Consider the following 7,742-nt stretch of genomic DNA (forward strand, 5'->3'; position numbering starts at 1 on the left):
CAAACTGTTTTACCTGCAAAAATTGTAGTCCTTTTGCCATAATCAAAGATATATTTTATCAGTGCCACCTCTTTCTCACACAAGTCACTCTGATCCTTCAGTTTTGAGTATGCATGCATTAACCAGTCCCAGTACCTATGATCAGTTTCTCAGCAAACTCATAAAATACAGAGAAAAAAGGACAGCATATTCCACTGCTTTTAGGCCTGCTGCTCATTGGTTTTTGGAAAATTTGCTCTCTTTTAGAACTTGGTCAGCCAGACATGTTCAAAAAATCTTGTTTCAGGTCTACAATTATAAATGTAAGAGTTATCTTTAGTGCTAAAAAATGTATGAAAGCTATGAAAATTCTGGATATCCATCCAGGGACCTCAGTGGACTTACATGAGAGGAGGAATAGAAGACCACTGGTTTACAGTGTTTTCAGACTTATAACTTTCTGTCCACATATATATGAAACAGTAGGTGATAGTACTAAAATTATCTCATTCCTCCTAACGAGCCTACTGAGATTAAGACAATTTTTAATACAATTATTTGCCTTCTGAAAATCAAGCATGTACTGGTTAAACTAAGTACAGGTAGTTCTCTCACTTTATAATTTAATAATATCAACACTGCTGTGCTAAATAATTACCCAACTGTTACAGGATAAAGCCACAGATTGTTTACAACCTAAGGTACTTTTTTTTTTTTCTACCTCATTTCCTTGTTTTTTAAAAAACAGTTTTATTGAGACGTAATTCACATACCATACAATATATAGTTTCAACCATTTAAAGTGTATAATTAAACAGTTCTTAGTATATTCACAGAGTTGTGCAACTGTCACCACGATCTAATTCTAGACTATTTTTATCACCCCTAAAAGAAACCTCGTACGTGTTAGTAGTCACTTCCCATCCTCCCTCTGCCCCACTCTCAGTCCTAAACAACCACTAATGTACTTTCTGTCCCTATAGATTTGCCTGTTCTGGACACTTCACATAAATGGAATCATACAGGGACTTCCCTGGTGGTACAGTGGTTAAGACTCCGTGCTCCCAATGCAGGGGGCCCGGGTTCGATCCCTGGTCAGGAAACTAGATCCCACACGCATGCTGCAACTAAGGAGCACTCCTGCTGCAACAAAGACCCGGCGCAACCAAATGAATAAAATAAATAAATAAAATAAATATTAAAAAAAAAGAAACGCTGTGGTTTAAAAAAAAATAGAATCATACAACATGTGATCTTTTGTGACTGGCTCCTTTCACTTAGCATATGGTTTAAAGATTCATCCATGTTGTAGCATGGATGAATATTTCATTTCTCTTTATTCTTTTTTTTTTTTTTTTTTTTTTTTTTTTTTTTTTTTTAATTAATTTATTTTATTTTATTTATTTTTGGCTGTGTTGGGTCTTCGTTTCTGTGCGAGGGCTTTCTCCAGTTGCGGCAAGCGGGGGCCACTCTTCATCGCGGTGCGCGGGCCTCTCACTATCGCGGCCTCTCTAGTTGCGGAGCACAGGCTCCAGACGCGCAGGCTCAGTAGTTGTGGCTCACGGGCCTTGTTGCTCCGCGGCATGTGGGATCTTCCCAGACCAGGGCTCGAACCCGTGTCCCCTGCATTGGCAGGCAGATTCTCAACCACTGCGCCACCAGGGAAGCCCTCATTTCTCTTTATTCTTAATAAATTAATTCTATTCATCAGTTGGCGGGTATTTGTTGCCCCTATCCTACTTTTTGGCTATCATAAATAATGTTCTGTGAATATTTGTTCATAGTACAAGTTTTTATGTTGGCTGTATATTTCCCTTTCTCGTGGATACTTACCTAGGAGTGGAATTACAGGTCATATGGTAACTCTGTTTAACATTTTAAGAAACTAGCAAAACTTTTGCAAAGCAGCTACACCATTTTTTATTCCTACCAGCAATACAGAAAGTTTCCAATGTCTCAACAACAACCTAATGTACTTTTCAAGTTTCATTTTAATCCCATAAATTGTGGGTCTCATGTTGCCAGAACACAGATATATTTAAGGAAGTTGCTTTTTCCCACTTTGCATAGAAGCTCCAAATATAATTTTCTTTTTCTAAGAAAATGGAGTTAGACTAGTTTATCCTAGGTGTCCTCTAACTCTAAAAGTCTATCCTTCATCTTCCAACAGAAAGAATGGCTCTTGTTATTTGCACCTTACAGTTTGACCTAAATAATGATGTCTGTTTGGCAAGGAAAAATAAACAAAGTTGGAGGTCCAAAAACTGAGTCATTGTTTTAAGGAAATCATGTATAGTCTCTCTCTACTAGTTGCCCTTCTGCCTGTAAGCCAAATCTTAGCATATTTTCCATGTTTCCAGTTGATTTGAAAAGCTCAAGTATTATTTATTATGTATGTACAATTTAGTAAATGGGGGGAAAAAAGGAAGAGACTGAACCTACTTTATATGTAGGTAACTTTCAATGTGAAAATAGAATCCATTAATAATTACCATCTAGGATGTTACATTCATAGTATCCGAGCAACAACAATAAAAATGTAAACAGCCCTATTGGTGCTTCTCTTTTATTCAAAAGCCACAAATTTTGAACTATGACCTAGTTGTCATTTTTCCTCTTGGGTTGAAGGCCCAACAGATTTATACATCACGGCTGTAGCTCATACGTTTGACAGTTACGCAAGCATGTTGATGAGGAATCCAAAGGCAAAATGAAGAGGCTTCTCTCCATTAGAATCTGTAGATTTTGTCATTAATATTAGGCCGTGAAATGTAAAATATAGAGGCGCATAACAAAAGAGCATAGGCTTTGGAGTTCAGATAGAAATAGGGTTGAATCTTGGCTCTGGCCATCTACTAGATGACAACTTTGGAAAGTTTCTTACCTTCACTAAAACTCATGTTACTCATCTGTTTACTCATCTGTTAATAGCTCTTACTTCATGGGTTGTTGACAGGATCAATAACACACGGTGCACAGTGACACACTGTGCCTAAAATATGTGTTAATAAATTTTAGTGTTTCTTGTTTTCTGAAATGTTGCTTGAGGGCTCAGGATTTAAATATATATTACCTTCCTGGTCTGAGAGTCTGTCTTGATTTAGGTCAGTATCGAAGTGTCTTAACAGAGCCTAGTTAAGGATTGAGTCCTTAGTTGTGATATTTTCCTTCCATTAGATTAGGTGAGGTTTTCCATACATTTTTTTTCTTCTTAGCTACAGAATTACATTTTCATTAATCCATGTTGAATTATTCCTAGGAGCTTATCTTGGGCATATTTTTCTTTTCCTCATCTTCCTCAAAGAAAGCAGAAATTTTGAGAAAATCAGTAAGTTTTAGACAATTTCACAACCAGATGATGATCATAGTTGTTGACAAAAAGGCATGTGAAAATTCGACTCTCTTAGAAATGAGCACTGATTACAATGCTTGATACAGTTATGATTATTGTATCTATCAGTTTTCTTGGGACACTTCTTTAGATAAAAAGACTAAAATCAATTTCCAATTCTATTAACGTGCTTTTTCATGTGTGTATCTCAAGATATCTATCATTTCAGTTAATGTACATAATACTCCTGTGAAACTCATGGTTTGAAAATATGAATTAACTTATTTTACAAAGGGTGAACTGCAGCCTAAAATGGTTGAGTTGCTTAAGGCATCTGGACAAGTCTAGGGAAGTTACCAGGCAGCCCAGTTCCAAGAGGCCTGTATAATTAAGCATGGTATCCAGGAAATGAGTTCCTCTTAAAAGCAGAAAACTGTTTACTGTGTCTAACACGACATCCCCAGTGAAACCTTTAAGGGTGTTTTTTGTTTTGTTTTGTTTGTCTGTTGTTTCTCCTGGCTAGATTCTTTCATTTACATGAAAAATGTTTGAAACTTTAGTCTCAACCAATCCTTCTCTTCAATGCTAAAATATTGTTTATCTTGTGTGTGTGTGTGTTTCTCACTCTTGGTAGGTTCCTTTTCTAGCTGTTTTCTTAATTTTTGCTTCCCAGCGTTCTTTTTTTGGCCATATACTTAGTATTTAACCATTTTCTTATGCTGATAGTATGAGATTCCATTTATTAGATTTCTTGCTATTATCTTTTAACTTAGTAAATTTGCTGTAAATGCCTCATTGATTTTCTTATGCATCTTTAGAAATGTAAATTTAAAAAATTCTATTCACTCTGGTCTATGTACTCCCCCAACAAAGTGCAAGGCCCTCCTAAATACCTCTGACTCTTTTCTTTTCCCTGCAGCCCCCGAGATGCTATCTTAGTTCATTCTCATTGGATTCACTGGACCACCACAGTGGCTTTCTGACAAGGGTATCCTCTTGCCTGTTGTTTTCAATCATCATAGATAATGTCTCCAGAATCATGTTTCTATAGTTTTTATTCTGACCATATCAGTATGCTGCTTAAACCTGTGAATGGCTCACCGTGACTCAGCATAAGATGGGATCTCCTTGGCATACCATACCCTTCCCTGATCTGGCATCCATTTTACTTTGCCAGCCTCAATGTAGTCCCACACCCTGGACTCCAGTCACACTAAAATACTATCCTCTTTGCTTCTGCATATACTGTCCCCTCCACGAAGGACATCTTCCCTTACCCTGTATCTACTGTATCCCTCTCTCTCCGTAGAGTGTGAGTTCTTTCAGGGTGCAGCCAAGTGTAACCATTTTTGTATTTGCAGAAGCTGGCAGAGTGCTAGGTATACAGTGGGAGCTTAATATGTTTGTGTAATTAGTGCAATTAATAGTTGAATAGCTGTGGAATTCACCATCAATGTAAAATAACTTAAAATGTCTACTGATGAAGTTTTCATGAAATTCTGAAATGTTTAATTCTGTGGTATCCCAAAACAGGACCTGGTTGGGGACCTCAAGGGGTCTGCATTGGTAAGGAGATTGGAAATTGATGAAGGAATGAGGTGACAAAATTTGGATAAGCTCTATGAAGTTTAGTCATTTTAAGGAACATTGGCAGTAAAAAGTTCTATAGTTCTAATAGGCAACTTTATTTTGTTTCTATCAATTTAAACTTTCATCAAATTGGTCATATATTTTTACGATGTAAAGAGCTAAATAATTTTAAACGTTTACTGTAATCTTAATGTTTTCACATGTTTGAGCAACAGTAATGCTGTAGGAAAAATTGTTTTTCTTTTGTTTTGTGTACTTTCATTTGGTGGCTGAAATATGAAAATATCTTACTCTGCTAACCCCACCCCCCCAGACTGGAGCCTTTGGAGACAGACTGCATCGACATCAGAGGGTGTAGAGAGAGGATGAGGCTTAGGAGTGACAAACTACAAGAAGTGTAAGACTGGGCTTCCCTGGTGGCGCAGTGGTTGAGAATCTGCCTGCCAATGCAGGGGACACGGGTTCGAGCCCTGGTCTGGGAGGATCCCACATGCCATGAGCAAACTAGGCCCGTGAGCCACAATTGCTGAGCCTGCGCGTCTGAGGCTTGTGCTCCGTAACAGAGAGGCCACGATAGTGAGAGGCCCGCGCACCGCGATGAAGAGTGGCCCCCACTTGCCGCAACTGGAGAAGTCCTCGCACAGAAGAACGAAGAAGACCCACACACAGCCATAAATAAATAAATACATAAATAAATAATTTTTAAAAAAGAAGCTTAAAAAAAAAAAAAAAGAGTGTAGACTTCCCACAAAAACTTCTCCCAAAGTAAGCAAGTAGCCTTTTTAAAGACAGTATCATCTCTAGACAAATATACATACATTTAAAAATTAAGTTAAATAATCCACGTACAAGGGGGCTTCCCTGGTGCGCAGTGGTTGAGAATCTGCCTGCCAGTGCAGGGGAGCAAAACGGTTTCGAGCCCTGGTCTGGGAGATCCAACATGCCGCGGGAGCAAGTGGGCCCATGAGCCACAATTACTGAGCCTGCGCGTCTGGAGCCTTGTTCCGCAACAAGAGAGGGCCGCGATAGTGAGAGGCCGCGCACCGCTGTGAAGAGTGGCCCCCGCTTGCCACAACTAGAGAAAGCCCTTGCACAGAAACGAAGACCCAACACAGCCATAATAAATAAATAATTAATTAATTAAAAAAAAAATATTCACGTACAGAATATTAATACTGGATAGGAATGTCCTCCTCAATATCCTATTAGTTCTAATATTTGCCTCAAGCATTGTTTAAAAATGTGTTAAGCATATACGTGTCACACAGATATTTCCAGTATGTTAGACTGTTTATACCTTTTTTTTTATTCTTTCAACTAAAGATCCATAGTTAACATCTAAAATCATAGCAGTGACAACAATAAATAATCATCCATTTTTTTCTGTAACTTTAATCACATATCTATGGAAACCACCAATAATCTGTACTCTTGACTACATTCCACTAATGATGCTGAATACTTATTTTTATTTTACAGATGAGGGGCTGAACGATTTGAAACTAGGTTTTACAAATAGACTTCCCCTCTCATGATCCAGAGTGTTGCTAGTACTCTCTTTCTGTCCTGTCAGGGCCTTCTGGAATGGGTGTTCTGGTATTCACCCAGGGCCATAGCAGCAGATTTTGCTTTAGAGGTTCATACTTCTGAGGAGCAGTCAAATCACACTAGGGCAACTGGGATTCAGAGTTTGGCAAACTATAGTTTCTCAAGAATAGGCACAGCATAAAGTGAAACTCCATTAAGTGTTACGTTTATAATTATGTGTCATATTACTAATAAACTCATTTTTTATGGATGATTACTATTTGTATCTTACGTAATGCTCTATTTGCTATAGCTAGTATTCTTTGTTGTGTTTGAAATCTAAGTGCCTAAACATAAGTTATTACAATAAACCAATAAATTTTTAATTATATATAAACAATCATATAAATAACAGCTACAAGCTATTTTAAAATACTTTAAATTAAAATTTCTCCTTTTCTATAAATCTTCTAAAAATCTCAGAAAATCACAGCGTCCTGGAAACATCCATCAATTGTTACTCAGAGATGTCAGAAGTTTTGGGGGGTTTTCGGTTTGTTTTATTATTATTATTTTTGGCCATGCCTCACAGCTTTTGGGATCTTAGCTCCCCGACCAGGGATCTGCCGGGCCCTAGGCAGTGACAGCATGGAGTCCTAACCACTGGACACCCAGGGAATTCCAGAAATTTATAGTGACTTCTTTTTGGGGTGACCAGCATGGTAAGAATGTTTAATGGCTTAGCAGGAATAAGTAACTCCTGTATGAACAAGAAATTATTGGAATTCCAGCATTATTCTGATATTCAATATTACACCAGATCCTAAATATTAAACTTATTAATATCAACAGTAAAGGTGAAGTTCCAAACTTCTGTCTTTTTATTTTTAGCATTTGTTTGCCTACTGACCAACAAATTTTCTTTAAAAGTTAGAATTGACTGCCATTGCAAATTCTTTTCATAAGCAAGTGATGACAAAAAGTGTATTAGATAAATCCCGTTCAAAAGATAGATCTCCAAAAGGTCTGCAATTCCAAAATGTTGGGTTAGTTTAGTTTAAAAAAGTAATTTCAATATGCTAATATGAAATTACTGGAACTATTTAGTGTTCAGTTTTGATGTTTCACTGTATTCTTGGGAAAAAAAAAGTTATGCTTCTCCTGATTTCAAAGAAAGTCATTACAGAAAAAATGGAAAATTCAGAAAAGTACAGAAAGAAAAAATAATAAATTACCAGTAATTGTTCCACCTATATATAACCTCTATTTATATTTTAGAGGCTATCTTTCTAGTTTTGCTTTTTCCTAGCAACTG

This window comes from Balaenoptera musculus, chromosome 2 (genome assembly GCF_009873245.2).
Source record: "Balaenoptera musculus isolate JJ_BM4_2016_0621 chromosome 2, mBalMus1.pri.v3, whole genome shotgun sequence".
Classification (NCBI taxonomy): Eukaryota; Metazoa; Chordata; class Mammalia; order Artiodactyla; family Balaenopteridae; genus Balaenoptera; species Balaenoptera musculus.